This window comes from Acromyrmex echinatior, chromosome 12 (assembly GCF_024713525.1).
Source record: "Acromyrmex echinatior isolate Ae372 chromosome 12, ASM2471352v2, whole genome shotgun sequence".
Taxonomy (NCBI): Eukaryota; Metazoa; Arthropoda; class Insecta; order Hymenoptera; family Formicidae; genus Acromyrmex; species Acromyrmex echinatior.
In genome coordinates, this window is record NC_141863.1 from 11,060,126 (window position 1) to 11,084,088 (window position 23,963).

Consider the following 23,963-nt stretch of genomic DNA (forward strand, 5'->3'; position numbering starts at 1 on the left):
TTTATCAAAATAACAGCGAGAACTTAGTTGCGCACCTATATATACACGCATTTTATATATATATATATGTATATTTTGTATATGTATACAATTTTATTGCACATTTAAACACAGAGAATGCATAAATAGCTTAGCATTGATAACTTCTATCTGCAACGTATGTATATTCACACATTATAGTACATATATGCAAATTGTACAATATGTGTGCCTATGTGTGTATTATATTTAAGTACATCACTAATATGTTAACATGATTAACTTCTACATATTTTTATTAAACATAGCAAAAAATGATATAGCTATGTATATTATATGTGTAATATCTATGTATAGCTAATACATATCACATCCTGACCTAAAATGACATTGTCATTCGACAGGAAAAATGCTATATAGGCCCATGTGTCAATGTACACTGTCAATACTGAAAATCTATAGTTACGTATTTTCAATACTCGCAGTGAATATCGAAATACAGTTGTAGTATCACTTTTTCCTATGATCAATATCATTTAGGGTTGAGTCAAGATGTAACATATATTATTGTCAATATATGGACACGTGTTTCATATATATATATATATATATATATATATATATATATATAAATGAATACGACATTGCACATACATAATGTAACTCTTTTTACTCTGTCTAATAAAAAGAGATAGATACTTATAGTACTTATACATTACTAATATGTCGACTATATATCTAATATAGAAAATTGTATGTACATTATACTATGATAATTCTAACATTGTTGTAATATATAACAATACATTATTAGTGAATATAAATTATAATTATATTTTATATGTATTATAATGTAATATAAAAATATTATACTATTATTGACATATTAGTGAAGACATAAACATGTTAGTGAATTAATGATATATGCAATATTAAAATTATATTTTGAGTACATATACACAATAATGTACTCAAAATATAATTTTAATATTGCATATATCATTAATTCACTAACATGTTTATGTCTTCACTAATATCTCAATAATAGTATAATATTTTTTGTGTTATTGTGTATATACACATATATTATAATACACATAAAATGTAATTGTAATTCGTATTCATGAATGTCTTTTTATAAACAACGTTAGAATTACATTTTATATATCATTATACACATTATAATATAAAATTTTAATATTGCATAAAAATGGACATAGAGAATATCTGCATGAATATCTATATATATATATATATATATATATATATATATATATATATATATATATATTATGATATTCATTTATGATAATATATTATCGTAACCTAAAATGGCATTGGATGTAAGAAAAAAGTGCTATTACGGTTTCGTATCGATATATCTATTAATTAAAAATCTGTATTTTATGTATATTACGGACTTTTAGTACTGGTGATATATATTAGAACACGGCCTACATTGCATATGTATATAATACAACTAAATATGTATATAATGCAACTAAATTTCTAAGGTCCGATTCTACAAATATAAGATTAACTTCAATTATGTTTATTTTTTTTTCAATTCTAAAATTGGAAAATTTTCCAAAATAAATCTTACATTGTGGGACCGACCCTAATACACGTCCCTGTTAAGATGGTAATGTAGGAAACGGAATAAAAATATCGATAATTAATCGATCGAATTTCCTGCATGATCATATTAACTTCAGAGGGCGTAAGCAGCTTATACATTGGAAATGAAAACCTGTAATATCGACCTTGATCAACTTCGGCCTTCGCTCCAGCATCCCCTTAATCGCATTGCTGCGTCACAAGCGCTGTGATTCAATCATTGTCGAACTAGCTCGACACTTATTGGATCACAACACTTGTTGTGATGCGATTAATGTAAAACCAGCATAAGAGTCAGAACCTCAGACTCTTGAGAGATCGCTCGGTCGCGTAAGATGTACTCTCTCTTCGGTCTGAGTGTTCTATTATCTTGATATTTTTGAAAAATGAGGCCGACTTTGAATAAGCATATTCACACGCGTTTTATATTTTGATTTACTCTATTATATTGATTTGATTACTGCCAGATATAATATTTTATTTGTGGCCAGATAGTTGCCGATATGATGGCTGAATGCCAATTAAAAGAATGAAAAGAAGAAGAAATGTTGTGATCGCGCCAGGATTAATGTAAGAGGAGGAATGATCCCAAAATTAGAACAGCTGGTGAGACGAGCCACACTGATGACGGGCAGGAAGAAATGATATTGGTGAAACTGATGCTATTAATTTGTAAAGTCGTCAATCACTAGATTTTCCGCGTCGGATAAATCGCGCGTTAAAGTAATCGAAATTCCAATCGGTTTTCTTGCGGTTGCGCATAATATTGGCTGCGTCCAGCAGAACACTTTTGAAACCGTTTGATGATTGTTTATAGAGATAAGATCATTCCTCTGGATTTAAAACTATAATCCAATCAGCGCGAAGAAAATTTCCAACAATTGCAAAATAAACGTTTTATTGAACGCAGCCATTATCTTGTGCGTCACGTACTATCCGTCCGAGTATTTGTTTAGAGTAAAATCAATTGTCGAATAGCATTTGTTCTTCGTCAGAGTCAAATCGTATTTTGTTGTGTAATTGCGTGTCGAGATTCTTTCGTGTCATATTTTTATTTGATTTAAACTATTACATTCATGGAAAGTCTGAAGTCCTCAAGATGTCTAACTGTAATCATTGGAACAATTTTATTATTTTCCATACAATATAGCCCTCCAAAAGATGTCTTAGACATTTTAAGCAGGATATCTTTCGGATAAAGTGTGCCGGTTTGCAATATTAAAATGCATCACTCAACAAAATTAAAGCACCTGTTCATTCTGCAAAAATAGACAAATTTTATCGTATCAAAATTTTTAAAAAAGAATTTTAAAGCTTGGGATCTCTACTTTTCAGATCGATCTTTCAAAAAACCGTTACTTCAAAAAACAGTATTCCTGGTATTTTATAAGGTTACATAAATCTAAATCAGATTTTCAAATTTTTTACGAAATTTGCGAAGTTCCACCGAGCAAATTAAAAATTGCACACAAATGCGGTTTTCAAATAGAGTGAATCTTTACCTTTAATTTGTTTTTTTATAGACCTCTGCATGATTTTTTTTCACCGAGTTATTTAAAAAAACGACTTACATAATATATATTGTTTATTTAATTATCGTCGTTAATTATTCGTCTTAAATTTTAATTTACGAGAAAAAGAATTTAAATTATGGTGTTAGGACTAATTCGTATTTAACACTTGAGGTGAATCTCCATAGCAATTCCTGTTAAATTTTGTAATATTTTTCGACTATAATATTCATTTATTACATTTAAGATAAAATATTGTTGACCATCCAGCTTATTAACTGGTTATGGCAAATTTCATGTCGAAGTGTAACCACAGGATGAAGATTTTAATGAATTTTTTGTAATACAATAAAGGCTAGAAGTTAGCTAAAACGTTCGACATATATTACTTATAGAGAATTGTTTTAGATCAATCGAAATAAACGCTCAATTATGCCAGGTCTCGTCCGGATGGATATATGTAGTCACATTTCGATGCGCTATTCCCAGGAAAGCGGAGCCGCCCCTTCGTCGCTGTCTCCGCGCACGCGTTGGCGGCGACCATTATTGTTGCATACATTTTTCCTGTTACTATTCCCAACAGTCATATCACAGTTATTCTCGTAAATTGTTTATGAATCTGGTAGTTTCAACATCATCAAAATGAGTAAATCTTCGCATAATTCGAGGAAGGGAAAGAGATCATCATCCAGCGACCATCTCATAGCTCTGGAAGAGAAAATGACACGCCTAATTGAGGTGCTGTCACGTGAAGAGGTTGCGTCTCGTTCCCTCTCGTTTTATATGTCGGCATTCTCTTCCCACATCGAGCACGAGATACAAGCACTGTGCATTAAGTCGAAATCCGATGGAAGCACCTTCTATCTGGGGGCGGTCCATTTCGGACCTTTCCGATAAAGACTCCCTGGCAGCGCCTGCGCGACAGGAAGGACCAGAAGATCCGCATACCATAGGCGTGTACGCACTCACCGGATCTGCATTTGCGGAATGCGGGAAGTCGACACAGCCTTTTCGATTAATCAGAAAGATTCTTCATTTTCAGAGAAGATATCCGCTGCGTCTCCATTAGTCGAGCCAAGGACAACTCTCGATCTCATCGTAGTTACGGGGTCAGACGATGAGAATGCGAATGTTTTGACAAGATAGTTTTTTGGCGTCGACTTTATAAATGTCGAAGCACAGCCTTGGAACGATTATGTTACGGTCAAATGGTATAATCTCTCTCGCAAGGATCTTGATTCCGATCCAAGGGAGGCCCTTATGAGAAAATATTCTCCACCGAATATGGTGTCCTTTCTCCAAGTTAAACCAGAAAGTCGGTGTAAATGTAATTGAAAGATAGCTCAATCGTAAAAAGAGATGTTTTTTATTGTAGAGACCAGGATCAGGTCAGCGTCGCCTTAACCGCCTTAGGTGAAGCTATTTCAGATTTTCTGAAACCCAGTACCCAGCTTTCGCTGAATCTTGAGGCCGAGCGGCCGTCTCAAAGATCAACGACAGAATGATAATCTTAGCTGACCTGTTTTACCGATTGTCCTTGTCGAAAGGAGCGCATATCAAGCCAGCGCTCAATCTTTTAGCAAAGAGTACGATGAGTGCTATTTCAACGGATGACCTTCTTTTTGGTGTATTCTTTGGGAAGGAAATGAAGAAGGCTATAACTTTGGAAAAGGCTTCCAAGGATATTGTTAAAGCTCCACTGGTAATTTCCAAGAAGATGCAATAACCGATTAAGCAGATTACCTGTGCTAAGTCGGGAAATCCACGCCCCTGCATCCAGAACGATCAACAAGGAGAGTAGGGCGCTGAGCAGCAGCTGCCGATCACTATACCGGCACAGTTCATGCTCAGGAGGCGATAAATATCAGTCAGATAAATGTAGCCGGCAGATTATCTTTCCTCCCCTAATGGAGACAAATTCGAGAATTTTAGAAGCTGTCACAGGATATAAATTCCCCTTCACTAGCCATCCGCTACCTCAGGAGATGGAACCGTTATCTGAATCTGAAGAGAATATTTATTCCTTAGAGATTGTTATGCGATAAAAGGGCAATTGAACCTGTAGCAGAGTATGAGGGGCACCTCTGAGTGTTCCTCACCTCATTTTTCCTTATTGACAAATCTTCTGGAGGCTGAGAATTCATCCTGAATCTGAAATATCATTTCAATAATTTTATTAGAGTTCCTCACTTTAAAATGGAGGACTGGAAGACGACGGTCGTTCGCCTTCTCTCCTCGGGAGATTTCCTAATCTCAATCTCGAGAAAGCATATTTGCTAATCTCGGTCCGTGAGAACGACAGAAGGATCCTTCGATTTAGATTTCAGGGCTGTCTCTATTAATTCCGGGTTCTGCTGTTATTGTATTAGATAAAAGCTTCTTCTGCTTGATATTATTTTATGCTGTTTTTCGCGCTTCTTATTGACGTTACTTTCACATTAATTATTGCAAATTTTGAGTTATTTTTGCTCATAGCTTTGGCTAGAATTCTTGAAGGACTTTGATCCATCATTTGATGACATCATTTTCGACTTTCTTCTGCTTTTTCTCTCTCTTTATTTTCTATTTGAGATACGTGGATATTTTTTACTTCGTTCAAAATATCAGAGTTTACCTGAGATGAAGTCGTATTCTCACTCTCATCAGTCGTGCTTTCGCTAAACCTCCTAACTTTACTTTCAAACTTTTTTCTTTAAGCATATTTTCCTTATCTTCGTCAAAGTCCAAGTATCGCTTGGGTGGCTTCTTCTTTCGTGGGGCACTATCTACTTTCATTTCGAGTGATATTATCCTCAGCTTTTTTCAAACCTCTAATTGCATTATCACATTCACCTGTAATATCAATTTCAATAAGTTACTAACATCATAGAAATTTGTTTACAAATTTTATTAGAACTTGAATTTTATTAGAACTTATAACTTGCATTGTAGAGTTAGCGATATATGCGTAAAATTTAAATAGCCAATCATAAAGTAGGAGAGAAAGTAATGACGAGGGAGCATTGAGCATGGAGAGGGAATATGGAAGATGAATGGGATCAGCGGACATCGAGAAATCAGAAGAGCCAAACTCGAGCAAGAAAGAGGATCCTAACTACAGAGTATATCAAAGACCCGGAAACTTGAAGCATACGAAAGAGTTGTGGCCTGAGACGATCTGTTACGTTGGCAGAGGAACCGAATATGTGACCGAATATGTGAATACGTGATCCCATGAGCAGGATGTATCCATACACCTAGAGGGATGCTGTTTATTGCTATCAGGAAGGCGAAGACATAGTTCAGTATCTTGGGGCAACTGGCGAAAGCGGTTTCCTCCTGAATCGGATCTCTTCCTCACATACGCTCAGGAACGCAGAACAAATACGTAGAACGAATTAATCATTGTATTGTGGTATCGACTTGCAAGTCATCACGATCGTTTACGTATACGAAAGTTTATGTTTACGATACGAACGAATTGGTCGCGACATATTTTGAACACTTTGTATATTGAATGCGAGCGGATTGAAATAGAATCAAAGTCGAATTCTGATTATTGTCTGTAATAAAAGAGTGATGATCTTTCAAAACAAATTAGTGAGATCATTATAATATATTCGAATTAACAACTTAATTCCTCTCCTGTTGGAATATCACAAATCGTAATTTTTACATTTGTGTGACAGTTGGTTTTTATAATGTTTTATTAATATGTATAAAAAAAAAGATGTAATAACATGTGAATAAAAAATTTTTCGTTCACATCATATATGTACTTTCTTTACTTTCTATCCTATGCCATATGTATCCATCTGTTGTAAGAAAAAATAATGAATAACAAGTATGAAAATAAACCTGCACAATTCGGAGATTAAAATTGATTTTTTTATTTTATATCATTATGTGTACCATTTGGCAATGTCGCAATTGTATCAAAATTACATTAATGATATCATTATCAGAACATGTCGTGACATGTCAAATGGTTTTGGTTTGTGAAAAGAAAAAAAGAGAGATAGGAGAAGACGGCAACGCATCGAGAGAAAGATGGAGTAAGTATATGAGATAGCATGCACGGCGGTGGCAGCGGGGTCGGCGTATTTTGGGATGGGTACGGAATCCGCGGCGGCGGCGATGACGGTCCCCAATGACACGTGACGTCACAACATAGAAGCATGTATCATTGATATCGGTAACCATTGATAGCGCTGCAGCCTTCCCCGCGCCTTCTTCTTCCCTTCCCCCGCGCCTACGAGTACCACTCGCGCCTTTCCTCCCGTGCTCATGAGTACCCCCCGTGCCCCGCACCCCCCTCTAGCCTTATGGCTTAGAACCCGTTATATTACCGCTGTTAAACCTACGTGAAACAATATAATGACACATGTACTAAGAATGCACTCTGTACCATATCTTTTTTCTAACCGGCGTCGACAACAACAATAAAGTTTGTCTGCTCCCATGTTTTTTTTTCAAAAATTGTTTGGCTTATCTTAACAACCGTCGAGTTGAAATCGCTCTTCATGTTACATGTTAGAACTTGCAGCGTATCAAATAATGCAAACTCCCATGTTATATAAGACGAAAAAGATACATTGTCAGTAATCAAGCTCGAAGTTTCTTTGGGAGTACTGTATTAAAGTTCTTAATTTTCCCCAAGTTTTTAGCGGGAAAAGAGGATATTGTAATAATATGGATCAATGGAACATGATTTGGTGGCGCAATCCACTCAGTTGAATACGCGAGAAGAGTCGCGTGAGAACAGTGTTGCGATAATTTCATCAAATCGCTGGAAGCATAGAGTCATGTTAAATGCCCGCAGTAGTAAAACAAGGAGGGTTCTAACCCATGGGGAAACTAGAGGGGAACGCGGGGCGCGGAGGATACTCGTAGGCGCGGGAGATACTCGTAACGGGGGGAAAGGTCTCAGCGCTATTGATGTTACGTGAACATAAGACCCCAGTCCTTATCTTTTGTCGTCACCCCGCTCTCTCTTCAAAAATGCATCGGAAATAAAGGCTTGCATGTTAGAAAAAGATAGAGCGCGCAACGGAGCGTATAACGTGCTATGAGTGAAGAAAGGATGGAACAATCAGAGTACAAGTTTCTTTTTTTTTACGACACAGTTTTTTCAATACAGTTTTTCCTGGCGCGTCGAGGCAAAGGATGAGAAGTAAAAGAAAATACATAATGCAAACAAAAATTTTTTATTCACATCTTATTACACTGGTTTTCGTATTTATTAAAAACTAAAGCTAATAGTTTACAATCGACGAGCTGATGTCCATTGAAGATGTCGCTATCACGTACAATGTTCTCAGATGCGATGTTGGAGAATCGCATATACTTGATATTTACCGTATCGACGAGTCGAGCTATCGTTCGAACGTTACATCGATATATCCGTTAAAGTCAAACATACGGCGTAGCGTCGTTTCGATCATCGTAATAAGTATAGATGAAGAATCGAGACGTACGAGCGTAGCATTGTTCAGCATTCAAACACTTTTACGATTAGTGGTCCAACGCTTATAAAATTATTCTTGTATTCGTTTCGAAACATCTTGCAAATATTCCCTCGCTGCTCGTAGAGGCTCTTCCACGTTTCGAGAGATAGTTCGTGTCCGCGATGATCTCCAAGGGCGACCTCCACGTAACTCGATGGGCCAACGTTGATTCTAATTTCCAAAAATTTGTAGCCCGTATTCGTCAGATCGTAACGTCTGCTCAGTAAACGCTCCGTACCGCTGTGTACATACATAATGTTAAAAAACGTTTCTTTTGTGTATAGAACATTGAACCTTACATGTTATATTCCTTCTTCACATCGTACGATGCACTGCTCTCTTTAACGAAGTACATTTTTTCAACCGTTCGTACAAGTGGGTATCGCAAGACTGATTGCATCCGCGTAAATTGTGACGTATATGGTAATTCTTCTGGAATTGATGAGAAAAGGCTGGTTCTCCTTCTCTTTTCAAGAATTTCGAACATGTCGCGACACGTTTTATCACGTCTTTCTACGTATTTTCTTTGTCACGAATTTATATACATACGTTTGTACATACGTTTATACGTACATATGTTCATACGTTTATACATACATATGTTCATACATACATACGTTCATACAAACGTTTGTACATACAGTTATACGTACGTTCGTATAAACATTTATACATTACAAAGGAAGGGAAAAGAAATATAATAAATACATAAAAAAACGTATTTTTATTTAAAAAATTCTTTTGTGCAACACCAGTTATATATTTTCAATATATTTCATAACGCACAATTCTAACATGTCCGCATCGTATAGTATTAGTAACATCTAGATTAGATAAAGATTCCACGTCGTCGTAAACTGCATCCAAGGTCTCGATATACATGCGTTCTCGCTCATCATCCAGAAGCAAGTTCCACAGCCACGTTCGTTTCTCGCGTCCCTTGACATATACGACAGCTACGACAGCTCATCTTCAAATACAGCTATCGTAATTAGGCGTTTCGCCTCGTTGTACGGGATCATCCCGTTCTCCCATTGCAATCCATGGTGATAATCAATCAATCAGGAAGCGCAAGATCTGTCGGATCTTGTCAAAAATTTCCATGGCACGGGAGCATGACTCGTAAAAATGTAATGCGTGAGAACGGTCCCCTGTTTCAGCATCGCCACTTCCACAATAAATTTCTTGTTCTGCAGATCCACGAACGTCAATGGATTATATTGAGCTACATGGGCATGTTGTCGAGAAGACTGCGACGTCGATTGCGACATATCATAGATTTTATATCGTGTCAGAGGTGCATTTAAGTGATTTTGCGCACAACGTTGGTCAATGGATTATATTGAGCTACGTCGTGTATGATGAGACAATAGACTGTTGTATTTGCGAATATATTCTCCTTGCAGTCAAATTCTATAGGTACGTCCATAGTGGCACTCTTGATGGATTCGTTTTGTCGCGAGTAATCAATGACCACAAAAGGCCCTTTCTCAATAAATGAGAACACGTTGAGTAGCGTTTCGAAGCAATCGATTCTATAATATACTCTACGAAAACGCGTGTATGGTACATATCAAATAGAACGGCGTATCTCTTTTTGCCAAAATCCAGATTTAAATCGTCGTACGGATAAAATGCCGAATTTAGATAAAGTTTCACGTTACTCAAATTACAATCGTCGAACACGCTAACATCTCGTGATATGATATTCTTTCGACCGGTTTGCAGAGCAAAGATAATATCGAGGCTTCTCAAGTTGAGTCGCCGTTTTGACGGCTCATGCTTGGTCGTATTCTGTAACAGAGGATACTCGTACAGATCCCACGAGCGAAAATTCATGCTCAGATAATAACCGCTTTCCAATGCTCGCAGCATTGATAATTTATTGACCTCGTTTAACGCAACGTGAGGCATCCGCCACTGTACTTTAAATAATTCAACCTTAGACTCCGTCGCAGGATTTCCTACCAAGCAATTGTTGTCGTTGCGCGCTCGTATCAAAATTAATTCGTGACGAGTGTTGACAATCAGGCGTTTGTAATCTTTGCAAAAGCCCAACAGCATGTTGAACGGCACGCAAAAATTAAAGTGTCGGATCTAGAGTTCTATCCAGCGTTTAGCGCAATCAAAGCTTTATCGTATGTCATTGACACGTAATTCGTGAGCATGCTAGTTATGCCCACGTTTCGATTGCGGTCAATCTCCACATCGTTGAGTTCATATTCATATTGAATTTCATCAAACATGAACGCCACGCATTTATTTACAAGCGTTGTTGGCACCTGATCGTTTTTCTTTTTCACTATAAATCTTCCTTCGAAGAGAAAACTTTCGCATAGCAACGTATACAAATCCTATTGCTGTATGGGTATTCTTATCTCGTCGCTGTACCCAAATGTTGTATTAGCAAACGGGTTGTACGTGTGAGTCTCAATCTTGACGATGCGATCGTCAAAGATCGGCTCACCGGTAATATTCAAGATATCAATCATCTCAAAAGTTGCGCACCGCTAATCCAAAAGATTGTAAAAATTTAACGTTCGACGCGCTGAGTTTCTTTTTGCTGATGCAGTTGGATGAGCGAATATTATCGACGGTGATGTTACCAGCCTTGTAAAGAATGCGTTATCTCTCTGCGTGCGTTCCGCTCCGTTCAATACGAGCATCTCACGCTCGCTGTCGCTGTCGCATGTGTAATTTGACGGTGATTTGCTCTCCACGAAAATCGAGCAATCGTCCGTTCTAATCGACGACGCGTATCGTTAGATCTATAATGCTCTGTGCCGTGATAGGCAGATAAATGATCTGCGGATCTGCGCCGGCCTCTCCGATATCTTATATTCTGGTGGCACGCTCGGCGAAAATTCATGTATCGTGTGCGCGCTTTTGCTGTTGCTTTTGCTGTAAGCGCCCGCGGTCACGTAACTCTACGCGGATAACGTTTACGTTCATTATGTTGATCGACATGTCCGATTCGTATCATCTTCGCGGTCGCAGTGTACGCTTCGACGAGAATCTCAGCAGCGATCCAATGTTGTTGGGCTTGCCAAAGTTTATTTTATATGCACATCTAATCTCACATTTCATCGTGTTGTAGTTTGCGCGGAGCGTAATCGGATATTCTCCACCCTCATCATTATCGTCACAATGTTGTTGTTGTTGTTGTTGTTGTTATCGTTGTTGTCACCACGCACTACGTCAACGGTTTTAAGTGCGTCGCGGTGCGAACATTTCCGTAAAATCGTACATTTCAAAAATTCATTTATGTCTCGCATTTTGTACGAACTCTCGGGAATTGTAATTTCTGCGTCGTCTTTGCCAAAATAAAATTTATTGTTCGATTCATTTACATTCTGTATCGTGTGATAAGTCTCAAAAATCGTCAGACCGAGCTCGTAATCGCCGTCACTCAAATCTATGGAGGGAAAATAGTTCGCCGCGAGGACGCTCTTGCCGCTCAGCGTAAGTGTCAGCGACATGACGGAAAAAGCGTTCGACTAATATTGAGATTTCACAGCATCTCGTCGAGCTTTTTAAATTCACGTACGTCTACCGTTTGTAGAAATCGCAAACACATCTGTCCGCAAAAGCTCTGTTCATACGTCTGATAGGATGTGCGATTGTATTCTATCATCGTAGCACCGTTTCCGAAAAATCAGTTCCTTGGGCGGTCGAAGATTATCGAAACTGTCGAAATATACAACGCGGTTGTTCCTCTTCGCGTACGTTACCCAGTGAGTACCAGGCCTCGTCGCATTGTCTAGATTCACGATACCGCTTTCGTTTCGGCGCGCGCCGCTCATCGGTAAAGCATTACGCATGAAAACATCTCTAAGGTACGTGCATATGTCTCGCGAACACGTTCAATTGCACGTTGGTAGGTGCACCCGTAGGCATTTTTATCGTCTCTTTGGCGTTTTTTTTTTCGCTGCTATTCCCTCGTTCGCATTTATAAAGGCTAAGATACAGTACGCGTCCATATTTGTGTGGAGCGAGATACAGTCCTCGGTCCTGTTTCATCACGCGGTCGTGACATTGCAGCTCCTCGAGCTGACATAGCGCGGCTTCACTATCGTTTACCGCTTTCGCCATATTGGCCGCTCCGCGGACAATCAAGGACTCGAGCGTGCCCAACATTGACAGAAAAGGTAACGCACTACCTTATTGTTAGAAGCTTTTTCATTGTCTTTTTCTTCGTTGTCATCTTCTTCTTCGATTTCATGCCCATGCCGATTTTGATCTTGGTTTTCATCGCTGCCCAAACGGCAGCAACGGCTCTCTTGCTCAGAGCCGAATCTCTCGCGGTGACGCGTTTCCGCGTCTTCTCGGCGAGAACCTTGTCTGCCGTGTCTATCGGTGAGATCGTTGCTCCGAGAATACGCAATGTCGTGTTCTCGGCACGCCACGTCCAGCGGATTTATGCCCGCGTCACCTCTGGCTACTCGCTTCGTAAACCGAGTGCCCGAACCGCAAAATTGGTAGCCCGGAATACGTAATTCGAAAGGAAGCGCGTTTATCATTCGATTCAACAGACTGCCGCTGACATTCGCTACAGTCCTTTATTTTAGGTGTGGGACCGTTGATGTGCCCTGCCATGGCTGATTGTAATGCTCGTCGCAGCGACGATACGTTCTAATCTCCGAATTCGCCTTCACGTTCAGGAAGCTTGTCCCACACGAAGTCGATATAGTCACTGTACACGCGTAAGAGTACGACCTTCGGTATATACTGCAGCTGCTCGGCGTTCAAGTCTCGAATGTCGAAAAGATGACACAACGCGAGATATATTTTGCTACTACGCGACTAGTAAATTCGCACGCCTTTAAATAGTCATTCAAGAGCGCGTAGCCTTTAGTGAGAGCATGAAATTCGTGCTGCAACCGCTGTCGATATGTGTTACGAACTGCGACGCGAAATCGCGAATGAGAGGCAGCGTGAAGAAGCGCAAGCATGGCAAAATGCTGCCGAGTACTATACGCGCGATCATTTGCGGCCCGTCGAATTGTGGTAAAGCCAACATTCTCATAAGCTTACTCGAGAGCCCGAACGGCATACGTTTCGAAAACGTGTACGTCTACTCAAAATCGTTGCAACAGCCAAAGAAGCGATATCTCGAAAATTTGTTTACATCTATTGATGAAATCGGCTATTTTACGTTCTCCAATAACAACGACGTCATTCCACCGAGCGAGGCGCGTCCAAATTCTATTTTTATCTTTGTTGATGTGGCATGCAAGATGCGGTGAGAGAATACTTTTCGATGGGTTGCCACGCGAACGTCGACTGCTTCTATCTCTAGCATACGTACGCGAGGATACCTAAACATCTGATACGCGAACCTGCTGATCCTGCTCAAACAGGACAGTACCAACTTGAGACACGTTTACAACGATCATGTGAATACCGACATGTCATACGATGAATTTTGCACGTTGCCGCGACTGTTGGCAGCAAAAATATGGATTTCTAATGATAGACAAAGACAGTAGGCTCACAAACGGACGATACAGAAAAGGATTTAACGAGTTCGTGATACATGACCGTAACATGTCCAGTCGTTGCCGATACTTAGCTAGAGACGAACATGGCAGATGTGCGCGAGCGTGAAAAAATCGCGAGGGAGATCGAGAAGACGAGCGAGTCGATCCGCAAGAAACATCGCGCTCTGAAGATCAGCAAAATTGAGGAGAGCATCGCGTTGGACAAACATTTTAAACCTCTTATCGAGCCGTTGCGACTTTTTGTCGACAGCCCCAGCGTGCGCATGACAAAGAGAGAGTCGCGCGACGAAGATGCAGCGTGTACCTCTAAACATGAGAGGAAGGAAGAAAAGGAACAAGAGGAGGAGGAGAAGAGAGAAGAAACGAACGTTCGAGCGTTTCACGACTCTGCATAAATCCAATGATCGATCGCACAATCGTGCACAGTCGATAACCTTCACACCGCGTACCAAAATCGTACCGACGATAGAGTCGTTAGAGAACGTTTTCGAAACGATGGAAGACTCGCTAACGACGAAGATTCAAAATCAGCTGCAAACATCGAAAAGTCGAGAGGCGTTACGAGCTGGCTTGAGCCCGCTGAGTCAAAAGTACGTCGAGGCTGTCCTGAGGAGAGGGCAAGATAAAGAGAGCGGTATAGATCATGTGTACGGCGTTTACCTACACAAGAATGGGCTGATATTTGACAATAAACGTTTCGACGTTTCGTGATGTTTTGGATGACGCGGATAACATAATTATCGACGGCGATACAGCTGGTACATCTGGTCTTTACGAGTTGATTTTCAAGAGAATTCCCAACGATGCCCTCTACACGGAAGATGATATGCACAAGTACAAGAGCATGCTGTTGATGATGAACGCGCACAAACACAAGTACCATTCGCAGAGTCGATTATTGAGCAACAGTGGATACAAGTACAAACACGTAATCGCACCCGTTGATGTCGATACAAGAAACAGAAGAAGAAATCTGGAAAAGGATTACCTCATGCAATGACATTGAACGACAACGCGATTGATTACGTGCATTGGAATGATCCCAATGAGCTGGTAGATCGTCTATTGCTCGACGCTTCGCAGCAGACAACAACGCTCACGACAACAAGATAGACTGTCGATCATCGAGGAACTTCGCGAAGTTGATTTTATTATAAATTAAATCGCGTATTCATGAAACGATTCAGTTGAGTAATATCAGCGAGAAAAAATACATTATTTTCTTGTATCCAGTGTATTACGCGTCGAATCATGAAAAAGAAATCTGAGAAAAAGAGAGAGCAAATTATCTCCGAGAGACGTCGACTCGTCGAGGAATTGCACACTCCTGCGAGAAGAAAGCTTTCCGCTAAGGCGCGTCATAATCCGAGGATACGATGATTTGATGACGTTGAGATGCACCCGTACTCGGGCTTCAACAGAGGCCACTACTACATACTTATCGTCATCGATGTGTTAAGCAAATACGCGTGGGCCATATCATTCAAGAGCAAGGGTGTAAGCGAAACGGCTAACGCTATCGCTGAGATCGTTTGAGAGAATAGAAGATGTCCGAAAAATTTACAAACGGTTATGGGGAAAGAGTTTTACAACGCTCATGTGCAGAAAATCTTGAAAAAGCACGATGTTAATCACTATTCCACGTATTCGATGTTGAAAAAGTCAGTGGTTGAGTGGTTCAATCGCACGCTCAAGAACGAAATGTGGAAGATGTTCACGCTTAACGGCAATTACAAGTAAGTTGACGAGCTACCACGTCTCGTGTCAGATTACAACGCGCGCAAGCACCATCGACATGCGACCCGCCGAAGTAACTCCCGCGATCGCCCGAAAGGCTCTTGGACACGAGGTACAGCGCGATAAAGATCGCGGGTCATGCAAAATTCAAAATAGACGATTCGGTACGCGTGAGCAAGTACAAGATGATTTTTGAGAAGAGTTACACGCCAAATTGGACCACCGAGGTGTTTACAATCGTTAAGGTGCAGCGTACCAATCCTGTAACCTATTTACTCGAGGATTACCACAGAAAATCCATCGCTGGAACGTTCTACGAGTACGAGTTGCATCGCGCTACTCATCCGGACGTGTATCTCGTGAAGAAAGTATTGCGCAGGAAGGGAAACAAGGTGTACGTCAAGTGGTTGGGATTCGATGGATGGCACAATTCATGGATACACAAAAACAATGTTATTTGATAAAATTTTGATTCATATATTTTATTTCTACATATAAAAAATATATCAATATAAGTACATATAAACATATATTTTTTATTTCTTCCCATTCATCTTCGTTTTGCAGTATACAGATATAAAATACATATATAAATGTACGATACATAAAATGAAAATAATAGTAACACATAATAAATGGTACTATATAAAACATAATAGTAATACTTATATAAAAATATGCATTACGTATAAATTATGTGCGAGAGCGCACCGCGCGGACAGATTCGAGTGAGAAAACGGCACAAGGTTGATATGATGCACGACAGTGAAGAGAACTCCGTTTCATTTAATTTAACAAAAGAATTTCTTTAATGTATTCAGTTACAAAGTCAAAAGATATAATTAATTAAAGATCAGATTAACAGAATATTAAATGCGGTCACCTTTTCCAAATTGAGCTTGGAATCGCGGTGATGGAAAATCTCGGCGATTTTCCTCGAAGCTTCTCGAAAGATTCGGTTATAGCGATTTCACTAAACGGTTAGCACGGCGATTTTACGAAGCGCAACTATGACTCTAAGAACTCTAAGAACCTTTTGGAAGTAAGAAGGAGGACGGCGAGATCGAGGCATTTATTGCTTTCGATCTGAGCTTTCCCTTTTGGGAAAAATCCAATAAAAATTTGCCACAATCGTAATTATTACGTGGCATTAGGTGTACAAAATTGATTGGCGCTTTGGATTCTTTTCTAGCGACGTTCAACGTAACAGTCATGCGCGACAGAAAATCCGTGCGTGGGATTGGTGACAGCGCGTGACGTATTCGTTGGAGCGCGGCGCTCGCGTGCGCGAATTGAATCGTTCTAGAACCTTCGATTGTCCGTTGCCGGTAACGACAACTTGTTTGCGTGTAACGAATTGTTTTTAAAAAGAACAAAGAACGACGAATTTGATGATTTCAACGAGGATTAAAATCATGTTTGAGATGAAATCACGAGCTCAATTTGTGCATGCGTTCAATGACAATTAATGTCGATCGACTGAAAGAATTCTTGCTTTTCTTTCGAATTACCGATCTCGAACATTCCCGCCCGCCTCGTCATCTCCGTGACGATGTATGTATTGACGTTACCTCGAGCTCGTTGAGATTACAAAACTGTAAATAAGACAAGCGATACAATACAATGAATTCGTGGAAGAACTTGAACCGTAAACGAGAGTTGTATGACAGATAACATTGACAAAAAATGATTCACGAAAATACACGCGATCAATTCAAGCTCTTCTTTACATTTGATGCATTTGCGTGCGAGATAAACGCGTTAGCCTCGTCTGGCAATAAAACTAATTTGATCAAAGGACGAGTTAATTCAGATGAGGCGGTTTTGACTGTGACCACCCGCACTACGCCGTCGTCTCCAGGAAGTAGCTGCGTGATTCGCGCCAGAGGCCACTTATTTGGTGGTGAGAGCTCGGAGCGAATGATGCATAGCGATCCAAGGCGTGGTGGCAAAGCGTCCTTGGTCCATTTCGGTCTGGTAGCCAGAGTGTGTAAGTACTCGCGTGACCATCTCTGCCAGAAGTGATCTCGCATTCGCTGAATAAGTTGCCACCTGGAAAGAAAATTTTCCTTTTTGTCCGACAAGGACGGCTCAGGAATGGCCAGCAGTGGTGCCCCAATGAGCAGGTGACCCGGTGTCAGAGCCGTGAGGTCGTCGGAGTCGTCCGAAAGTGCATACATGGGCCTTGAGTTCAGGCATGCTTCCACTTGTGCGAGCAGGGTGCTCATTTCCTCGAAGGTGAGCCTGGTTTCGCCGATGGTTCGGCGCAGGTGATACTTAGCCGATTTCACGGCCGCCTCCCAGAGACCACCAAAATGAGGGGCCGAAGGAGGATTGAAGTGCCAATGAATCCCCTCCGATGTAGCTACATGTGCGATCTTTTGTCCTTCTGCCGAGGAGGCTCGAAGCATTTCTCGAAGTTGCCGATCGGCGCCCAAAAAATTGGTGCCGCAATCCGAATAAATGTCTGAGCACAGTCCTCGGCGAGATGTGAATCGACGAAGAGCAGCCAGGAAGGCGTCGGTGGTGTACGCTGAAACAGCCTCGAGATGAACGGCCTTGGAGCTAAAACAAATAAATACGGCGATGAACGCTTTGTGAGCGCCGTGCCCACGCCCTTTGCTCGTCCTGATGAAAATAGGCCCGGCGTAGTCGATGCCCACGTGAAGAAATGGTCGCGCTGGCGTCACTCTTCCTGGAGGAAGGTTTCCCATCTTTGGTTGCGGAGTGGCAGCCCTCCACCGTGTGCATGTCACGCACTGATGCAGCCATCGCTTGACCACCGCTCGGCCTTGTGGAATCCAGAACCGGAGGCGAAGCAACCCCAGGGTCAGCTGAACTCCTCCGTGGAGAGTACGGCGATGGTAGGCTTCCACCAGCAGGCGAGTGAGCCATGACCTTGGAGGCACGATGACAGGATGTCGCTCGTCGAAAGACAGCGCTGCGTGCTTGAGGCGTCCTCCGACTCGTAGGACTCCGTGTTCGTCCATGTACGGGCTGAGGGTCTGAAGATGACTGGATCTTGCAAGATCGCGTTTGTTTTCGAGCGCAGTCATCTCCTCCTGATAGTGACGTGACTGCACGATGCGAATCCATTGTAGGAGTGCGGCGTCGAGTTCGGCTGGGAGAAGCGCTGACCCTTGGAGCTCATTATCTCCGGATCCGACTGATAGACTGCGGCGACGCCAACGCAAGCACCAGGAAGTCACTTTCAGTAATTGGTGCAGTGCCGAGAACCTGAGGAGTTCTTCCGGCTCTTGGTTGCTTTTGATGACCGCCGCGAGTGTGGTGGCCCGTCGCTCCGGTACGTCCTTGATGGGCTCGAGGTTGACGCTTGGCCATAGCGACGAATTCCCGCTCAACCAGGCGGGGCCTGTCCACCATAAGGAATGGCTGAGGAGCTCACTTGGTGTCAGACCCCGGGAGGCGCAGTCGGCAGGGTTGTCCTTGCCCGGGACGTGACGCCATTGAGCCTCTGGAAGCTGCTGCTGAATTCGTGTCACCCTGTTGGCCACGTACGTTTTCCAGCGCGAGGCGTGACCTCGAATCCAGTGGAGCGTGACTTTGGAGTCGGACCACAGGATCACTGGCGTTGTCGCCAGGTTTAGCACAGAGCGCGTGTGCACGAGCACGCTTGTCAGCAAGGCGGCGGCGCAGAGTTCGAGTCGCGGGAGAGAAACGAGCTTGATCGGCGCGACCTTGCTTTTGGCGGTCAACAACAGAGTTTTCGTTTGGTTGTTTGCGGTGATACGGAGGTATACCACGGCGGCGTAACCTCTTTCGGACGCGTCCGCGAAGCCGTGCAGTTCGAGTTGAGAGCTCGTGTCGCCGGTGCCGAGCCAGCGGCCGACTCTGATCTTCTCAAGCAGTGGAAGTTCTTCCCAGAGCCGCTTCCACTTTCCAGCGATGGTTGACGGCAATGGTGTGTCCCACTCTAGCTGCTGCAGCCAGGCCGACTGAATCAGCATTTTAGCTCGAATGGTTACTGGAGCCAGCCATCCGAGCGGGTCGAAGAGTCGAGCGGTTTCCGACAGCAGACCTCTCTTGGTGAACGCGACGACGGTGCGAGGAGGGACGGAGAAGGCGAATTCGTCTCTAGTTGGATACCAGCGCAATCCCAGCGTTGAGTGATTCTCTTGTTCCCACGACCGCGAGTCTCTGGTGAGGCAGAACTCAGTCGGAATGTCGCGAAGAAGTTCCTGACAGTTGGCGGCCCACTTTCGGAGAGAAAACCCGCCCGCCATGCAGAGGTTGCGGAGCTCGACTTGGAGCGCGATAGCGTCGTCTTTATCGTGCGCTCCGGTCACGACATCGTCAACGTAGCAGTCGTGTCGTAACGCATTCGCGCCGCGAGGGAAACGCGGTCCGTCGTCGTCGGCGAGTTGGCGCAGCGTGCGAATGGCGAGAAATGGCGCGCAAGCGAGACCGTAAGTAACGGTCTTCAACGTAAACTCGCGTATAGGTTCGTCGATGCTGTGGCGCCAAAGTATGCATTGATGCCTTTGATCTTCGGGATGAACGAGAATCTGCCGATACATCTTTTCGATGTCAGCCACTAGCGCGTACCGATGCCACCGCCACCGCAGAAGTACGTTCGCGAGGGGTGGCAGCAAGTTAGCCCCAACTAATAGATGCGTATTGAGCGACTCACCAGACCCTGTGCGCTGCGATCCGTTGAAGACGACTCTGAGCTTGGTCGTGGTGCTGGATTCTCGAAGGACACCGTGATGCGGAAGGTAGCACCGATCCTCGCTGGAATTCGGAGGTTCTGGCGCCAATTCCATGTGCCCTTGGTCCTCGTAGTCCTTCAGGAAGGCTCGGTAGAGATCGCCGAATCGTGCGTCTCTCTCACATCGTCGCTCCATGGCGTCTAAGAGCCGTTCGGCGGATCTTCTCGTATCAATCATCGTAGTCAGCGGAGATGCGAAAGGTAGTCGCACGATGTATCGTCCTTCGGCAGTGCGTTGATGCTGCAGCGCGAAGATGTCTTCGCATTGCTGCTCCCTTGGCGTGAGTGCGACAGGAGCGGGCGCTTCTCGTTCCTGCTCCCAGAAGCGGTGCACAAGGTCGGCAAGCTCGTGATCTACGGTGCACTGAAGCGAGTGGCGTTGTGCTGAGTTGGTTACTTGGTCGCAACCTCCCGATAAGATCCAGCCGAGCAGCGTTTTTTGAGCGATAGGCGCTTGGGGGCCTCCCTTGCGGAGACCATCCTGGAGAATGATTGAGCATACTTCCGCTCCAAAAAGCAACTCAATAGCGTCGTTTGCTGTGTAGTCGGGATCAGCCAGTTGGAGCCCCTTTAGATGTGGCCACTCAGTTCTGATCCTTGCGTGAGAGCCTTGATAAAGCGACAGACGTGGCAGAACAAAGGCTCCGACGGTGAAGTCGGTCCCTGTTGTTAACGAGGTCACCTTGAGTGTCACCTTTCCCCTGCTGGGCCCGGAGCTTTTGCCGCTGATGCCGATGACCTCGATTGAGGATCGAGAGCGTGGCAAGCGTAGGCGTTGGACCAGAGCCTCGGAAATTAGAGAAATTTCCGAACCTTGATCGATGAGCACGCGTGTGGTGTGCTGATTGCCGTGACGATCAGCGATGGAAACTCGCGCCGTTGCGAGCAAAATGGCCTTGTGGTTGTTGTCGCGTCGCACCGCCGACAGTGAGCTGACTTCTTGAGGTTTCGGTGAAGCGTACGCGTCATGTAACATGGAGTGGTGACGAGACTTGCACGTAGCACACGTCTTCGTCGAATGGCACTTCGCGAAAGCATGAGAGCCGAGACAGTTAAAGCACAGCTTGTGAGTTTCGGCGACGGCCTTGCGGTCGACCGCGGATTTTTTTTTGAATTCTTCACATACCATCACGTTGTGTTTTCCCTTGCATAGGACGCATTGTGAAGATTCGGTGTATTTTTGACGTGATGCGATTTGGCAGATCGCGACGGGTTGTCGGAGACCTTGAGCGATTGTGGTTTGGCGGCTGTAAGAGTAAGTGCTCTTTGGTTTATGAAGTTCATTAGCTCTTTAAGAGTGGGCATGTCGCTCGAGGCGCGTGAGAGTGACTCCCACTCCAGGCGAGTTCTTGGATCGAAGAGCTCGACGGCAAGATGAGTTAGTAGATCGAAGCCATGAGAGTTGATAGGCCTATCAATGTTCTCCTGGCCGTTGACTACCCTGGTCAAGGCGTTGAAGACGCGGTTGAGCTCCTCCGCACTTTCGCTCTTCATCTTAGCCACGGTGGTAAACTTGGAGAAATTAGAGCGAGATAACTCTCTCTTATTTTCGTACCGCTCGCTTAGCAGCTCCCATGCGCGTGGATAGTTGTCTTCGGTCATCGCTAATGGTTGAATCAGTTCCTTGGCAGGACCCTCCAGACAAGTTTTCAGGTAATGGAATTTCTCAATTGCTGAGATTGATGAATTGTTTCCGACAATGGATTGGAAGAGATCTCGGAATGTAGGCCAGTCTTCGAATGCGCCAGAGAACGAACTAATCTTGAGGCGAGGCAGCGACGGTTTTCCGGAAGACACATTACCTTCTGTTTTGGAAGCTGAGCTCGGTTCTTTCGCAATGAGTTTCGTCCGATACTCGTTCAGCAGTCCTCGCTGCTGCACGTACGTGTTTTCGACGGAATCGACGAATTGAGACGTGTTGTACTCACTCTCATCGAAGGCGTCCTTGTAATGAACTTGAAGAAGATCGTGTTGCTTCTCAAATTTCGCCCACATCTGGTCGAGAAGCGCCAAGCGGGATTCGACCGTGTGGTGGGTGATGTTGGCCGTCCCCAATTTCTTCAAATTGGTTATTGACCTGGCCATGCGATCATGGATGTGGCGCTGGGAGTTCAGCAAGACGTTTATTTCGTCACTCATGATTTCACTCGCGAATTCTTCTTTCTCAGATCTTCTTGATAACACGCGCACTGAACGCGATGCACTCGACACTGCGGATGCCGGCGAAAATCCGGCTCGAAGGACCAGAAAATGTGCGAGAGCGCACCGCGCGGACAGATTCGAGTGAGAAAACGGCACAAGGTTGATATGATGCACGACAGTGAAGAGAACTCCGTTTCATTTAATTTAACAAAAGAATTTCTTTAATGTATTCAGTTACAAAGTCAAAAGATATAATTAATTAAAGATCAGATTAACAGAATATTAAATGCGGTCACCTTTTCCAAATTGAGCTTGGAATCGCGGTGATGGAAAATCTCGGCGATTTTCCTCGAAGCTTCTCGAAAGATTCGGTTATAGCGATTTCACTAAACGGTTAGCACGGCGATTTTACGAAGCGCAACTATGACTCTAAGAACTCTAAGAACCTTTTGGAAGTAAGAAGGAGGACGGCGAGATCGAGGCATTTATTGCTTTCGATCTGAGCTTTCCCTTTTGGGAAAAATCCAATAAAAATTTGCCACAATCGTAATTATTACGTGGCATTAGGTGTACAAAATTGATTGGCGCTTTGGATTCTTTTCTAGCGACGTTCAACGTAACAGTCATGCGCGACAGAAAATCCGTGCGTGGGATTGGTGACAGCGCGTGACGTATTCGTTGGAGCGCGGCGCTCGCGTGCGCGAATTGAATCGTTCTAGAACCTTCGATTGTCCGTTGCCGGTAACGACAACTTGTTTGCGTGTAACGAATTGTTTTTAAAAAGAACAAAGAACGACGAATTTGATGATTTCAACGAGGATTAAAATCATGTTTGAGATGAAATCACGAGCTCAATTTGTGCATGCGTTCAATGACAATTAATGTCGATCGACTGAAAGAATTCTTGCTTTTCTTTCGAATTACCGATCTCGAACAAATTATAATGATAATAGTACATGTTATACTGTATGAAAATATTTAAAAATGTAGAAAAAGCATACACGAAGTATAAATTAAGATAATACATAAAGCATAATAGTAATACATATATACTGTATGAAAATATAAAAAAAAATGTAAAAATAATATAAATGTTGATACACACACACACACACACACACACACACACACATACATATTACAAAGGTATCCGCTAATGCCCCCGGTAACGTCTTCGTCGAGTCCGGTACGACGAATCATTTGTCATCGTATGGACTCAGAACGATTTTCGATTCGGATATCGTGTACACATCGTGCAGTT

General features: G+C 42.9%; 1 long non-coding RNA gene across 1 annotated transcript in view; it reads right to left on the bottom strand.

Moving 5' to 3' along the window:
* The window catches only part of LOC147907892 (uncharacterized), a 240,102-nt gene that overhangs the window by 24,292 nt on the left and 191,847 nt on the right, over positions 1-23,963 (bottom strand). The gene's annotated exons all lie outside the window — the stretch shown is intronic.